Genomic DNA, 13930 nt, shown 5'->3' with positions numbered 1-13930 from the left:
GGCTCTAATGAGCAACATATCATGGCAGAGCAAAACCACCCATCCCCTGGATGAGGAGTGAAAGAAAAGAAGAAAGGGGCTAGGTACCACCATCCCCTTTTGGGTCATGGGAAGAGTATTCATAGTGCTCCACCATCTAAGCTCTATGACCTCCTAAACATGCTAATGCTAGGGACCAGAACAAGGTTTTCATAACTGCAGCAGAATTTAAACTTCACCCTCCAAGGAATGAGGAGTCACCCACCATAGCCAACAGGGAGCTTCGCCAAGTCTACGCTTCAGAACAGCAGCTACTAGCCCTGGGGGGCATGGTTAGCCGGCAGGGCTTGGGCAGCAGAGAACTGAGCTGGAGCAGGGCATGGAAATTCCAAACAAGTTCAGAAATTCCAAATAGGTTCAGCTGGGCGCTGTGGCACAGGCCTTCATCTCAGCGCTCAGAGAGGCAAAGGCAGGTAGATCTCTGTGAGTCTGAGGCTAGCCTGCTCTACAAAGCAAGTATAAGACAGCTAAGGTACAGAGAAAAAACTCTGCTTCCAAAAAAACAAAAAAACAAAAACAAATCAAACCAAAAAAGCCCTGAGGTTAGTGTGGTGTTTGTCTTTATCCAGGACAGAAACTTTGGCAAAGGCGAAGTGGCCATGGCCCAGCATATCCAATGGCAGCTGTGCTTTCCAGACTTGAGGAGAGAGGGGCAGGGGTAGGCACATCTAATTAGCTCTTAGTCAGGGTCACTATGGCTGTGATGGAACACCTTGGTGAGGGAAGGGTCGATTTGGCTTAGAACCCAGGACCACCAGCCGAGGAATGGCCTACCCACTGTGGGCTGGGCCCTCCTACACCAATCACCAGTTTAGAAAATGCCCTCCTACAGGCCTGCTGGCATCCAGACATTTTACATGGAGACATTTTCTCAACTGAGGCTCCCTTCTCTTCAATAACACCAGTTTTTATCAAGTTGATATAAAACTAGCCAGCACAGCCCAGTATACCAGAGAGTAGGGGCAGGAATATATTTATAAAAATACTAGGAGTTATTAGCATGTAGCAAGCCAAGCGTTGTTCTGTGTACTTCAGAATGTGTGGACTGATTGCATTCTCGCCAGAGGCCTTTGGAGTAATTGGGTGGGGGCAGAAGAGATGGCTCAGTAGTTGAGAGTGTGGCTGTTCTTCCAAAGGGCCAGGGTTTGATTCCCAGCACCCCCCCGTACGGTGGCCCACAATCACTTGTAAATCCAGTTTCAATGATGCCCTCTTTAGGCGCACATGCGGTGCACAGACAAACATGCAGGCACGTGAGCGCATCCTAGGAAGCAGAGCTTACTGGAAAAGCAGGAAGGAACTGGGTGCTGGAGAAGGCTGCTGAAGAAATGCGGGGCGTAGTGGGAAAGCCTTGTGAAACAGGGAATCTCTTTGGTGGGAGTAATTTCAAAGAAGTCTTAACAGCATCTGGGGTTGCATAAGAGCCAAGAAGTGGGGTGAGAAGGAGGTTCATGGGTTCAGACAACCAGGTGTCTGCCAGGGCCTCCCACTGAGCGTAGCTCCTGGGATGACTGGGGAAGGAGGCCAGACCACAGGAAACCAAAGGTAGAACAAGGCTGGGAGAAGTAGGAGAGGTGTGTCTCTGTTCTAAAGGAAGTTTCTTATGAATGGGAAGACGTCAATAGGGCAATGGCTCTCGGGCAGGGCAGGATCAGGACAGGATTTGTTTAAAAGGGGCATCTTGAAGTGTTGGTAGGTTTGAAGCAGAGCGGAGGGTGGAAAGAAAGAGCTAGTAGAGTCTTCTGAAGCAGGCAGGAGGTTTGGCTTGCAAAAGGGGTCTCTTGCCAGCTGAGAAGAGCAGAGCGCAGGGGCCTGAGCCAGGCAGCAGCTGTGGGAAGGAAGTAGGGGAAAGGGAAGGGAGAATGAACTACGGCTGGAAACCAACAGAATGCCCAGGAAAAAGAGGGGAGGAACTGAGCTGGTCAACCTTGGTGCCAGAGGTGGCATTAGGATGAGGGGGAATGGTTTTGAGCATGCTGTTAGGTGTCCCAGGGACCTGCTGCTGGAGACCCCAGGCAGGCAGCAGTTAGGAGGGGCTGGGTTGCGGGAGAGAGACCTGGCCTGAGCCTCTGGGTTGCTCAGAGGCTGTGGAGGCAGTGGATGAGGCGGCCCTGGGTGTGGGAAGCAGGAAGGCAGGCTGAGGAAGCTACCAGGATCACCCGTAGAGGAGGAGGACCCTGCTAAAGCCCACAGACAGGGCGCTTCAAGAGCTGCCCACCACAGCGACTGCCTTTGCTAATAACTTCAATGAAAATACGCTTAAACGTTTTATGAGCCATCCAGAGGCATTGTACAAACAGGGAAATCTCCAGATTGGCAGCTCCCCTCCCCCCAGCCCTGAAATGTCAACGTGACTGGGACAAATTTGAGAAAGATTCTTCCAGTAAGCAGAAAAGTGACAGGTGAAAAGTTAACACCATCAACTAGACCCTGCCGGCCAAAGGGGATAAATCTTGAGTCCTCGGCGACAACCCAGAGTCAGCAGAAGCACCGAAGCACTCCAGAATCTTCAACCTGGGGCTAGGAACCAGCTCCTGTCAGTTGGGGGGGGGGGAGTGGTGTCCCCTAAAATCGGGTGAAGGAGCGTGGGCGGAGGGGAACAAGAGGTCGTTGTCAGAGGTGTGGTTTCTCTCGGGGCATCCTCAGATTCCACCTTGCTGAAGAAATTACCCTTGACATGCAAATGATGGAAACACATTCTGGTCTGGAGCCTCGGTTTGTGGTTTTTTTACCATCAGATGTTTCTGCCGAGAGAGCCGGCTCAGCAAAGCTTGCTGACTGCAAGTCTCCGGAGGAGGAAGGGGGCTGTTTCCAGGGCTCCACACACTGGCTCGTCCAGATGTTGCTGATTTGACCTTCATCCTCTCTAGGTCCCCTCAGGTAGCTCCCCTTCAAAGCAGGGTTTGGTAGCCCTCCTCTCTGTTCTCCGCTCCCTCCCCATCTCCAGATTAGTGCAAGAAACCAAACCACGTGGAAAGTAGCCAAAGTTGATCGACCGTTTATTAAACACTTAGTGGAAACCCTAGTCCAGGCTCAGAAGCCTTGAAGTGATGGGGAGTGCTGGGTGGTGATAAGATGATAGGTGGGTGGTCACTATTTTGATCTCCCGCCCCAACTCTTACTATCTCCTCTGGCCTAGATATTATTTCTTAGACCTTATTTCTTTGGCTGAGCCGTAACCCCACAGAACCACCACTTGCCCACACTCCTGATGTCCCAAGGCCCGGAGGCTCACGCCCATTCTGCACTCTCACTTGGGGCTCCTGGTATGTGTCTGCAACTTCTCAGGCCAGCCTTACGTTTAGGTCCCCCTCCTTCCCAAATCTACCGTGTCTCAGGTGTCTTTGCTCCAGCAAGCCCCAAGTCAGCAGAGCCCAGACACAACGCACCCGGCCATAAAGGGAAGGTCCCAGACTCCCCATTTAGCCTCCCGGTCCTCAAGAGGAGCGGTCAGTGCGGATGACACGGAAATGCCCAGAGGAGACTGTCCTAAGGTTCCCCCCAGATGCCCCCTTTCCTCTATCCCTCGCAAGCGCATTGGCCTCCCGACCCCTAAGCCAGCTTCCCGGCCTGGGGAGAGGGCCTGGGGGTCGCCGCAGCCTGGGCCCCGCCGCGCGCGCAGCCCCGCTCCTCCCCGCGCGGCCCCACTTGTGGCCCCGCCGGCAGCCGCGCAGGGACAGCTGCATTTCTCGCCGCCCGCCGCTAGGAAGCCGGCCTCGCCTCGCTTTCTCCGCCTCCCGGCGCCCAGCCGCGCCGCCGCGCCGCCGAGCCGGGCCCGCCGCCGCCGCCGCCGCCGCCGAACCGCGCCCCTCCCCCGCCGCCCAGCCCCAGCGGCCCGCGGGAGCGGACGCGCGCGCGGTGCTCGGTAAGACCCCGATTCGCTCTCGCCGCCCCGGCCGCCAGCTCGTGGGCGCCTCGCTCCACCCCGGCCCGGCGGCCCCACCTTCCCCGGGAGCATCGCCGAGGCGCGGCCGCGAGGGCCGGGCCGTTGCGAGTTTGAGTCCTCGCGCGGTGGCCCACCGCTCCCCGGGAGCCCGCGCCTCCGCGGCAGTTCCCGGGCCGCCCCTCCCTCCCGCCCTCCCTCCGTTGGCTGCCCGCCTCGTCCCCGGCCGTGGGCGCAGGGGGCGTGCGGCACCCCGGGACCGCGATCCGAGCAGGGGTCGCCGGCCGGCGCCGCGGGGAAGGGACGCGGGGCCTGGGGAGCCTGCTCTTCCCCGGGGCTGCGCTGCCCGGTTCCCCGCTTTGTGTGGACACCCTCCCGGCTTCGCCCCGGCCTGGGGGCGTAGGCTGAATGGCGATGGCGAGGCGGGGGGCCCGGGCTGGGAGCTGAACTCCTTTTAGGGGGAGGGGAGGCTCGTTTCCTGCTCCCGCCGTGGACACCGGTCGGCTCAGCCCTTTTCTGGTCCCACCCGGTCCCCTGGGAGCTGCATCTCTCCGCGACCCGGCTGGGGAAAGTTCAGAACGCGCTGTCCCCGCCCCTGCTCCCCCGCCCATCGGACTCCATGTGCCTAGGGCGCCGAGCTCCAGGGGGCCGGGGCTGGCCTTTTTGCTTTCGATGCCCTCGGTTTTCTCGCTGAGTGATTGGTTGTCCTGCACCCCAGCACGGGCATGTCCATTTTTCTCACCTTTAATAAAAAGTTTTAGCGCCAAGAAATTTATACTGCTACTAAATCCCAGGGGAGGGTGTTTTAAGGAAGAGAGATTTTTTTTTAAAGATTTCCCTTATTTGTTTATTTACTTATTGCATGAATAGAGGCCGAGGGGATTATGGAGATATAGTGAGGAGACACCCTAGAGGTGATATTGGATAGAAAACCATGTGTCTTGATCTCCACCTGTTCCCTGGACAGCCTGAAACCCGGGAAATACACCTTTAACTCTTGCAACACCCGAGAGCCACCTGGCCCAGGAGAGAGGGTTCTGGGAGGTGTCTGGGTCCTCCCACCCCTGTTCTTTACAGGCTGATGGAGTTAGCCAGGTTGTCTGAAGGAGGTGCGGGATACTGGGACTCTCCTTCCCGATAGCATCTCATTGTGAAGTTCGTTGTGGCCCCGGCTGGATCAGCTGTGAAGTGGGGCCGTCCATCGGAAAGGAGAGTGGCACCGGATTGGGTCACAAGAGGTTTCGCTCTGTAGGGTGGGATTGGAAATCACCTGTCCACTGTCTGCTGCTGGATGGAGCAGGAGACAAGGAAACAGCCGGGCACAGTCTTGGAGAGACCCTGGGCGGTTAGGATAGCTCGGTGGAGGTGACAGAGAGGGAAGGCACGGTCTGAGGGCTTCTTGGGATCTAGGGAAAGCTATAACCTAACCATGTGTCCCAAACATGCACAGGTGCTGGATTATTCATAGGCACCGCGCAGGATCATTCATAGGGGTAATATTCTTCCCTTGGAACCAGGGTTCTAATGAAGAGCCCTGTGTTAGGGTTTGCAATCTAGTTCAGGCCCTTTGGAGCAGGTTCCTCCCTGTGGCTACTGAGTAGCTACTCCCAGGAGGCCCAAAGCAGAAATCTTGTGAGGTCTTTTCTCATGCCACTTTGAACTTGTGGCCATGGAGACCCGGAAGCTCTGGCCGGGCTCCCAGCTCCCTCCTGTTAGCTAGAGGACAGGGGCAATTGAGGTGGCCGTTCTCCCAGGACGGAGTTTGCTGTCTGTGTGGTGGGGAGGCCCTGGGCACTGAGTTTTGGGGCCACAGGGCTATTGAATTAGAAACAAAGGGACAAGTGTGGGGTGGGTATAGGAGACAAGCCTTTTAGGAGCCGCTGTTTGCTTTAGGGACACGAGGTTGAGGGACCTAGTGGAGAGTACTCTTGAGTGTGGAGGAGCCTTCTGGGGAAGCCTTGGAGCAGATTTTCCCAGGAAAACAAGTGTTTGCAGATCCATATCTTGAGACTTTAGAACATAAGTGGAGGCCAGATGGGCCATCGGGGTTCAACCCTTTCGAAGTCCCAAGGAGCGCCGCTCTGCTTTCCTTCCCCATAATGCCCTGGCTGCTGGACTGTTGGGCTGCTGTACAGGTGTGTCTGTTCAGGACACACCAGCAGCTATACTTGCTTGGGATCTGGGCCAGCCCAGGGGTCTTCCTTGGCAGACTTAATCTGCCTCAGTACCGAGAAGCCTTTCTTGGGCTCACACCACTTCTGGTGGACCAGAGCAACTGAATGTCCTCTTAATGGGGCCGCTCACATTGCCCGTAAGGCCAGTCATAAACAATAAACGCAGTAACAATCCACGGAAATGGAACTCTCATCTCAAAAAATACGACAGTTCCATTCTTTTTTTGTTGTCGTTGTGGCAGCAAGGGTCTTCAAAGAGTTCTCAGTGTGGCGAGGCGTCCTGACTCTGAGGATCTAAGTCCAGTGAGTGGGGAGTTTTCCTCAGCGAAGGATGCAGCGCCGCTTGGCATCTGTTTTCCCTTCAGAGTTCCCTAAAGTCACTCTGCTGATACTGAGCAGCAGGGTTGAGACTTTCCTAGAGCCTCGGGCTCACCTCTGACCACTCCAGACGAGCTGGGGCAGGTGGTGCCTGGGGTCTGCTGGCTCCTGACCTTACGACAAGGAACGGGTGGGTCTGGAGACCCAAACGACTGTAGTCTAGCAGTCCCTGATGTGGGAGCTGGAAGATGTTTTGGTGGCATGCAAGGCTCCTGTGCCTGGGATTTATCTCTCTGCTGAAGCCCTGTGCCGGGTATTGGTGGGTGGACTCAAGATGGTTCTTGCACTGGCTGCTCTGCTTTATGGTCCCCTCTGCTTCCAGACACCCAGAAATAACCTCTAACGTGCCAGAGCAATGTGATAAGGTTCTTCCTAAGAAATCAGCTAAAGTCCTCATCTTCAAAAGAAGCCATGGGGCTGGGCTATAGCTCGGTTGGTAGAGGGCTAGCGTACTTGCCTAGCATGCGGAAAGCCCAAGGTTCAGTCAGTCCCCAGCACCATATAGGCAATGGTGGTGCATCTTTAATCCCAGAACACAGGAGGCAAAGGCAGGAGGATCTCAGAATTTGAAGCCAGCCTGGTCTACAGAGTGAGTTCCAAGACAGCCAGGAAACCCTGTCTTTAAAAACTAAACCAGGGCTGGAGAGATGGCTCAGAGGTTAAGAGCAGGACTGCTGGCTGCTCTTCCAGGGGTTCTGAGTTCAATTCCCAGCAACCACATGGTGGCTCACAACCATCTGTAATGAAATCTGATGCCTTCTTCTACCATGCAGGCAGAACACTGTATGCATAATGAATTAATAAATAAATCTTAGAAAGTATTATAAAAAAATAAAACAAAAATAAATAAAAACCAAACCAAACCAAATGAAACAAAACAAAAAACCAAAACAAAACATTTCTACTAAGAAATCTTCATGCTTTGGCTTGGTTTTGTGGTACTGGACATTGAATTGAGGGCTTTGCCCATGCTGACCAAGCTCGTGCCCTACCATCGAGCTCCACCCCAGCACCATAGCTTGCAGGACCCCCAGCGCTTTCTCTGAAGCTTTCTGAGCACTTCCCCGTCTCGTTCTTAGAAGGCGTCGGAGGAGGTCCCACATGTGCGCCAGGCAGAATGATCGCTCCTCTGATGGAAGCTGTTGCTGTTATTTCTGCATGTGGGCTGTAGAGCTCTGAGGCTTCTTACTGAGGAAGACTCTTTGGTCAAAACAGTGGAGGCTGGGACAGATGTGGTGTTGTGGGGATGGGACAGCAATGGAGGGGCAGGGTTGCTGAGACGTCAGGGCGACATGAGGAAGGGTAGCAATGACTCGTGGTTGAGTGGCTTTTCTTGTAATGTTAGTGTTGGTCCAGAGGGATAAGGCACCAGGGAGGGTGTGCCACGGGTAAGCAGTCAGGAGCGGAGTGGAGTGGAAGTCCGTGGGAAAGGGCTTCCTGTGAAGGAAGAAGCATGGGGGCTGGGGATATGGTGGAGTGGATCAAGCTCTTGCTTTTACACACACACATACACACGCTCCCATGCACACAGGTGAGTAAAAACAGAATCTCCCTCCACTAATTGCCGTGTTTGTTTGTTTGTTTGCTTGAGACAGGGTTTTACTCTGTAGCCTCGGCTGGCCTGGGCGTTGGTGTGTAGATCTAGCTACCCTCAAACTCAGAGATCTACCTGCTTCTGCTTTATGGGGTGTGTTCTTTTTTTTAAATGTTAAAGATGCATTCGTTCTATGTGTATGAGTGTTTAGCTGTCTGTGTATTTGTGTACCGCTGTGTTCCTGGAACTAGAGTTAGGGCTAGTTGTGAGCTACGGGTGCTGGGAACAGAAATCAGATCCTCTGTAAGAGCAACAATTGCTCTTAACTGCTGAGCCATCCCTTCAGCACATATTCTTGGGCTGGAAAGATGGCTCAGGGGTTAGTGGTTCTAGTTTCCTCATGAGACCCTCTGATACGATATTTATTTTCTTTCCAGGTAAGGAAACAGAGACCTCAGCGGTAGATAGAAGTTATTTAGCCTCTAAATAACATGCCTGAAGCCATGTATCACCAAGTGGCAGAACTAGAAGTGGGCTGAGGGGGCTTGGCTGTAGGTTCACACCCTTGGAGACATCCCCATTGGTTACCTGTTGAGCTGGGGTGGGTGGCGGTAAAGGGCCTGCCAATGCAGTGGCCAGCGTCCCTGGAACAGGTGGGGTAGACTCTGCTTAATGCATTCTACTAAGAGCTGCTGGCCAGACAAGTCAGCTGAGGCCTGACCTAGGGCACAAGGCTCACCAAGGCGGCCCTGCCCTTAAGAGGCCTGCCGTCTAGTCACCCTGGCAGGGGCTAGAATGCTTGTATGAAGCCCTGGGGGCCCACGCCCAGCACCACCAAAATGAAACGAGATGAAACACTGAAGAAAGGAATGCTTGGGGGTCAGAAGAGCTACTTGAGCAGACAAGGCTTGTTGGGGGAGGGGATTTTTGAGTGGAGTGGGGATAATGGTGGCAGCTGTCTTCTAGGCACTTGATCTGGCCCCAGCAGATGGCGTGGCCCTGTTCTGTGATGTCAGTACAACCCTGAGGCAGCCTGTGGGCACGTGAAAAGGGTTAGGGTTTTTGGATCCTGTAACATCTTTGCTGGGTGAAGTGTGGCCAGCTTCCTAGATGCACTACAGTTTTTGAGCTTTTGCTTTATTTCTTGGGTTTTTTTTTTTTTGTTGTTGTTGTTGTTTGTTTTGTTTTGTTTTGTTTTGGTTGTTATTTTTGAGACAGTGTCCCAAACTAGCCCAGGCTGACCTGAAACCTTCTACATTGGCCCAGACTGGCCTTAGAGCCATACCTCAGCCTCCCAAGTGCTGGAATTATAGGCATGAACCAGCTTGCCAAGATAGATATTTTGTTTGTTTGTTTGTTTTAGTTGTTTTTGTTTGAGTCTCACTTTGTAGACCAAGCTGTCCTGTAACTCACTCTGTAGCCTAGGTTAGGCTTCAAACTCATAGTAATCCTTCTGCCTCTGCTTCTTCCTGTTCTAAAGTGTTGGGATTATATGCATAAACCACCATGCCTGGCTACTTTTTTTTTTTTAATTATTTTTATTTTTGGGTGTTTTGCCTGCACCACATTCATGTCCCCTGCCCGCAGGTGACAAAGAGGGCCTTATATTCCTTGGAACTGCAGCGCAGATGGTTGTTAGCCACCGCTGGGATGCTGGGAATCAAGCTGGATGAGCGGCCAGTGCTCTTAACTGCCATCTCTCCAGCCTGGTCTTTGTGGTTTTCAACAGTTAAGCAATGGTTGCTTCTCATAATGCCTTCAGCGAACACATGAAGAGACAGACACGTCTTATAAGCTTTGGATGCTAAGAATGCAGCCATTCGCTAGACAGGGGACCAGAGGTGAATGACTGTGAATTTCAGAGGGAGGTCTCAAAGAACATACAGGGAGGATGGATACTCCAGATAATGAGCAAGAACAGTGGCTCACTGGAACGGAGGGGGAATCCCCCACCCCTCCCCCACCTCTGAGGGGCTTTGGAAATAACAAGATTAATTTGTCTATGTGGTTTAAGAAGTTTCATCTGCAGACAGGACAGTGAAGTGGAGGTCCCTAGAGGTCCGTGCCTGCTCAGCGGTAGAGGGATGAAAGGTGGAATTTTTTGAGGTAGAAGGTTGCGCAAAGCTGGCTTAACCCCTCCTCATACTGTGGAGTCGTTGAAGAATGCTGGGTGACAGAGGGTAGCCTAACGATGAATTTAGAGCCAAGCTGTAAATCCTACCTGCTCAGCAGCCCTGCCTGGGTCCTTGCCACAGGGATGTTCTCTGGGAGTGACCCGCAGCCCCATAGGATAGAGTCCAAGCAAGCCAGAAGTAACCGGCTGCAGAAAGCATCCGCTCTGTTCAGAAGACAATTGCCCTTGGAGTTCCTGGGTTATGGACTTCACTTTCTAGTCAGCTCCTGAGTGAACTCCAGAGCTGCAGAGACAGGGAGCCTCAGTTAACACTGTACAATGAGGGAGCAAACAGTAAATAATCCAAGTTAGTTCTCTTTGACTGTTTACTTGCTGGGCCTGTGCTAATAATCATTGTGTGATCCCACCCACTCACAGAAAAGGATCATGATGGGCTGAGGGCCAAGGGCAAGGTTAACAAAATACATCTGAAGAGTCTTCTCAAAATACATAATTCTTCCAAAGATCATCAAAGGCCAACATGTGCATTTATTATGGCTTTTTCCTGCCCGCCCCCTCCCCCACCCCAAACATAAAAGGCTTCAACATTTCGGGGGGAAAAAATGTATTAGGACAATCCCGGTGCATTTAACAAGATGGCTGCAGAAGTCTCAGAAGAAAACAGGCTTACTCTCAAAGAGGACTCAATTAAGAGTAAATCAGAGAGCCGGGCATGGTGGTACACTTGGGAGGCAGAGCCAGGCAGATGGATCTCTGTGAGTCTGAGGCTAGCCTGGTCTACACAGTGAGTTCCAGGACAGCCACAGATTAACAACTCAGGCAGGCATGGTGGTCCATTGCCTATAATCCCAGCACTCAGAAAAATCTCCAGTTCAAGGACAGCCTGAGTATATAGTGAGACGGTATCTTAGAAGAGAAAATGGGGTTGAGGGAGGGTGTGGGTCAGCTGTTATGAGGGCTTACTGCTTTTGCATCTGTGTTGAGCAGCTTGCACAGGGTCTGCTACAACTCCAGAGGGTCTGATGCCTCTGGCCTCGGTGGGTATGTGCACTCATGTGTAAATACACATGCACACATTTGCACGCATGCACACACACACACACCCACACACACCCACCCCCTAAGTAATTTTTAAAAGCAGGGCTGGAGAGATGGCTCAGCAGTTAAGAGCTTTGCTTTTCCCAAAGCTGGATTTGGAGCTTTGCTCAGGCGAAGATGCTTTGTGGTTGTGTGGGGTGACCAGGCTCCGGAAATGATTTCACTTGGTTCAGGTCTGAGATTGGTTTCAGTTCCAGGCTGTCCTAGGAGCTGGGTGCTGTTAAGAGTCAGGAAGGGCCCTGCTGGGAGGGAGCTTCACAGAAGTGACAAGGCGGGTGGATGGGGGTTTCCTGGGCTGAGCAGGGAGAAGAGGGGAGAGCGCAGCCATTGAGTGACCGGAGCCTGGGCTGGTGTGGGACAGTTGGTGTGGGGGTTAGGGAAACATGTGAAGACATACGTGCTCCTGAGCTCCATGACACATTATAAGACAAGAAAGCTGCAGGCTTAGGCCATAGGGAGATCTTACCCAGAAATCACCTGGGTGAGGAAGCTTTCCCACAAGCAGGCAGAGAAGGTGAACTAAGCGTGCTACAAGCTCAAATGCACCTTGCACTGGCGTCTTTAAGACTAGCACCCTGTGTCTGCAGGGATGGTTCAGCAGCCAAGAGTGATCTCTGTTCTTCCAGGGAGCCCATTCCCAACACCAAAGTCGGGTGGCTCACAACCACCTGTAGCTGTAGTTTCCAGGGGAATCCAACTCACTCCTCTGGACTCTGAGGACACATATGTGGCATGCTACCACACCACTCCTCTGACTCTCTGTCTCTGTCTCTCTCACGCACACACCCTTTTTTAGATTTTTATTTTATGTTTGAGTGTTTTCCTCTCTGTGTCTATGGGTACCACATGTTCCTAGCAGCCTTGAAAGGTCATGTGAGGACATCAGATTCCCCCCAAACTGCAGTTATGGTCAGTTGTGAGCCACCATGAGCTGTGTAGGTGCTTGAAACCAAACCTAGGCCTTCGGCAAGAGCAGCGAGTGCTCTTCAACCTCGGAGCCACCTCTCCAGCCCCCGTGCATGCTTACTATAAAAAGTTTTTTTAAGATTTATTGTATTTGTATGTGATGGATGGGCACAGGTGTCCTTGGAGGAGGAAAGAGGTTGAATCCCCTGGAGATGCTTAATAGCTGGTTATGAGCTTCCATGTGGGTCCTAACCCTAGTGGCACATACCTGTAACCCAACTCTCAAGAGGTTGATTAGCTTGATGCCACTCTGGGCTGTACGGTGCGCTCCTGTCATGAACATACATAGCTAGCTCTGATTATCTTGCATTTGGCTCTTTTTTTTTTTTTTTTTTTTTAAAGAAAGGCAAACACAAATTGAAGACCTAATCATTGCAGACTTGCAGACCTTTGCACGCTGGCAATCCTCTGAGACCTCAAGCTGTCAATTTTCCCAAGACAGTTTGGGGCCAGCCTGGTGGTTTCACATTACCCTAGGAGGTTTTCCTCCTGACTGGTTCTGGGTGAGGCATACACAGATGTTTTTGTCCATCTTAGTAAGTTACGACATCCTACATTTGATTTTTCTTTTTCTTTCTTTCTTTCTTTCTTTCTTTCTTTCTTTCTTTCTTTCTTTCTTTCTTTCTTTCTTTGTCTTTCTTTCTTTCTTTCTTTCTTTCTTTTCTCTCTCTTTCTTTCTCTTTCTCTTTTTTCCTTCTCTCTTTCTTCCTTTTCCTTCCTTCCTTCCTTCCTTCCTTCCTTCTTCCTTTCTTTCTTCCTTCCTTCTTTTCTTTCTTCCTTCCTCCCCCAACCCCCGCTCCCTCTCCCAGAAAGACAGGCTTTCTCTGTGTAGCCTTGGCTGTCAGGCTGGCCTCAAACTCCCAGAGATCTTCCTGCTTCTGCCTTCCTGAGTGCTTGGGATCACAGGCAAACTCCACCACCACTAACGAAAATGACCTCTGCCCAGCAACCATTAATGCCCAGAGCCCCACAGCTTGTGCTGAGCCAGCTCAGTCTTGAAGTACTAGAAACGCGATGACAGAGCACATACTTCTGTTAAGTGTTTACAGTGGAGCTGGACGGTACGACTCAAACCCTTTGCTAGATATGGTGGGCCCTGGACCATGAGGACGCGCTTGCGTTTAGATCGCTTCTTTCCACACACAACACTGACTGGCATTTAGCGGTTTCACCGGCTTCCTTGGCTTCCTTGCCTCTGTTCGGAAGTTTGGGGTGTGCGTAGGGGGCTTCGTTGTGCGTAAGGGGCTTCGTTGAGTTCTTCTCGGACGGGGAGCATCCGTAAGCGGAGGCAGGAGGGCAGCCCTTTGGGCAGCAGGGAAATGCCCCTGGTAGCTTGCTTGCTCCGCCCCCGGGGTGGAGACAGTGCAGAAGTTTTTCTTTTTTAGGAATATGTGGGTTTGGCAGACGAACGTTCGTGTGAGACCATGCCGACACAAACGCCTCCCCAGTGATTTGCGCTGACCTTTTACAGAACTGCTGACAGCCCAGGAGCCTCCCCACGGGGTCTGAGACACTGTAGAAGCTGGTATGGGCCCCAGCCTTGAGTCACCTTTGCTTGGTGGCACCCTTTCCCTAAGGAGGCTCCAGGGTGTTTTTCCTGGAATATGAAAAAGAAAAGAAATTAATTTTGTTTGGCAAGCCCCGCGTCACTCCCTTGAGACACTCACTGCCTTTCTGGGCCTACTGAGTGGAAACTGGATTTTGATGCCGATCCATGAGCCCTC

The 13930-nt window shown here is 52.4% G+C and overlaps 1 protein-coding gene across 2 annotated transcripts in view; it reads left to right on the top strand.

Annotated features, from left to right (window-relative positions):
• The first annotated feature begins 3501 nt into the window (after nt 1–3501).
• Nucleotides 3502–13930, top strand: part of Cuedc1 (CUE domain containing 1) — an 83109-nt gene continuing 72680 nt past the window's right edge. Inside the window, exon 1 of one of the 2 annotated variants that reach the window (XM_060387006.1) lies at nt 3502–3904. The gene's annotated coding sequence lies outside the window, so the exon portion shown is untranslated. The remainder of the gene's footprint in view (nt 3905–13930) is intronic. The other variant, XM_021658138.2, reaches the window with a different exon arrangement.

The sequence above is a fragment of the Meriones unguiculatus genome, chromosome 7 (assembly GCF_030254825.1).
Source record: "Meriones unguiculatus strain TT.TT164.6M chromosome 7, Bangor_MerUng_6.1, whole genome shotgun sequence".
NCBI lineage: Eukaryota > Metazoa > Chordata > Mammalia > Rodentia > Muridae > Meriones > Meriones unguiculatus.
The sequence above is the reverse complement of the archived record's forward strand: the minus strand, read 5'-3'. Positions and strand labels throughout refer to the sequence as shown.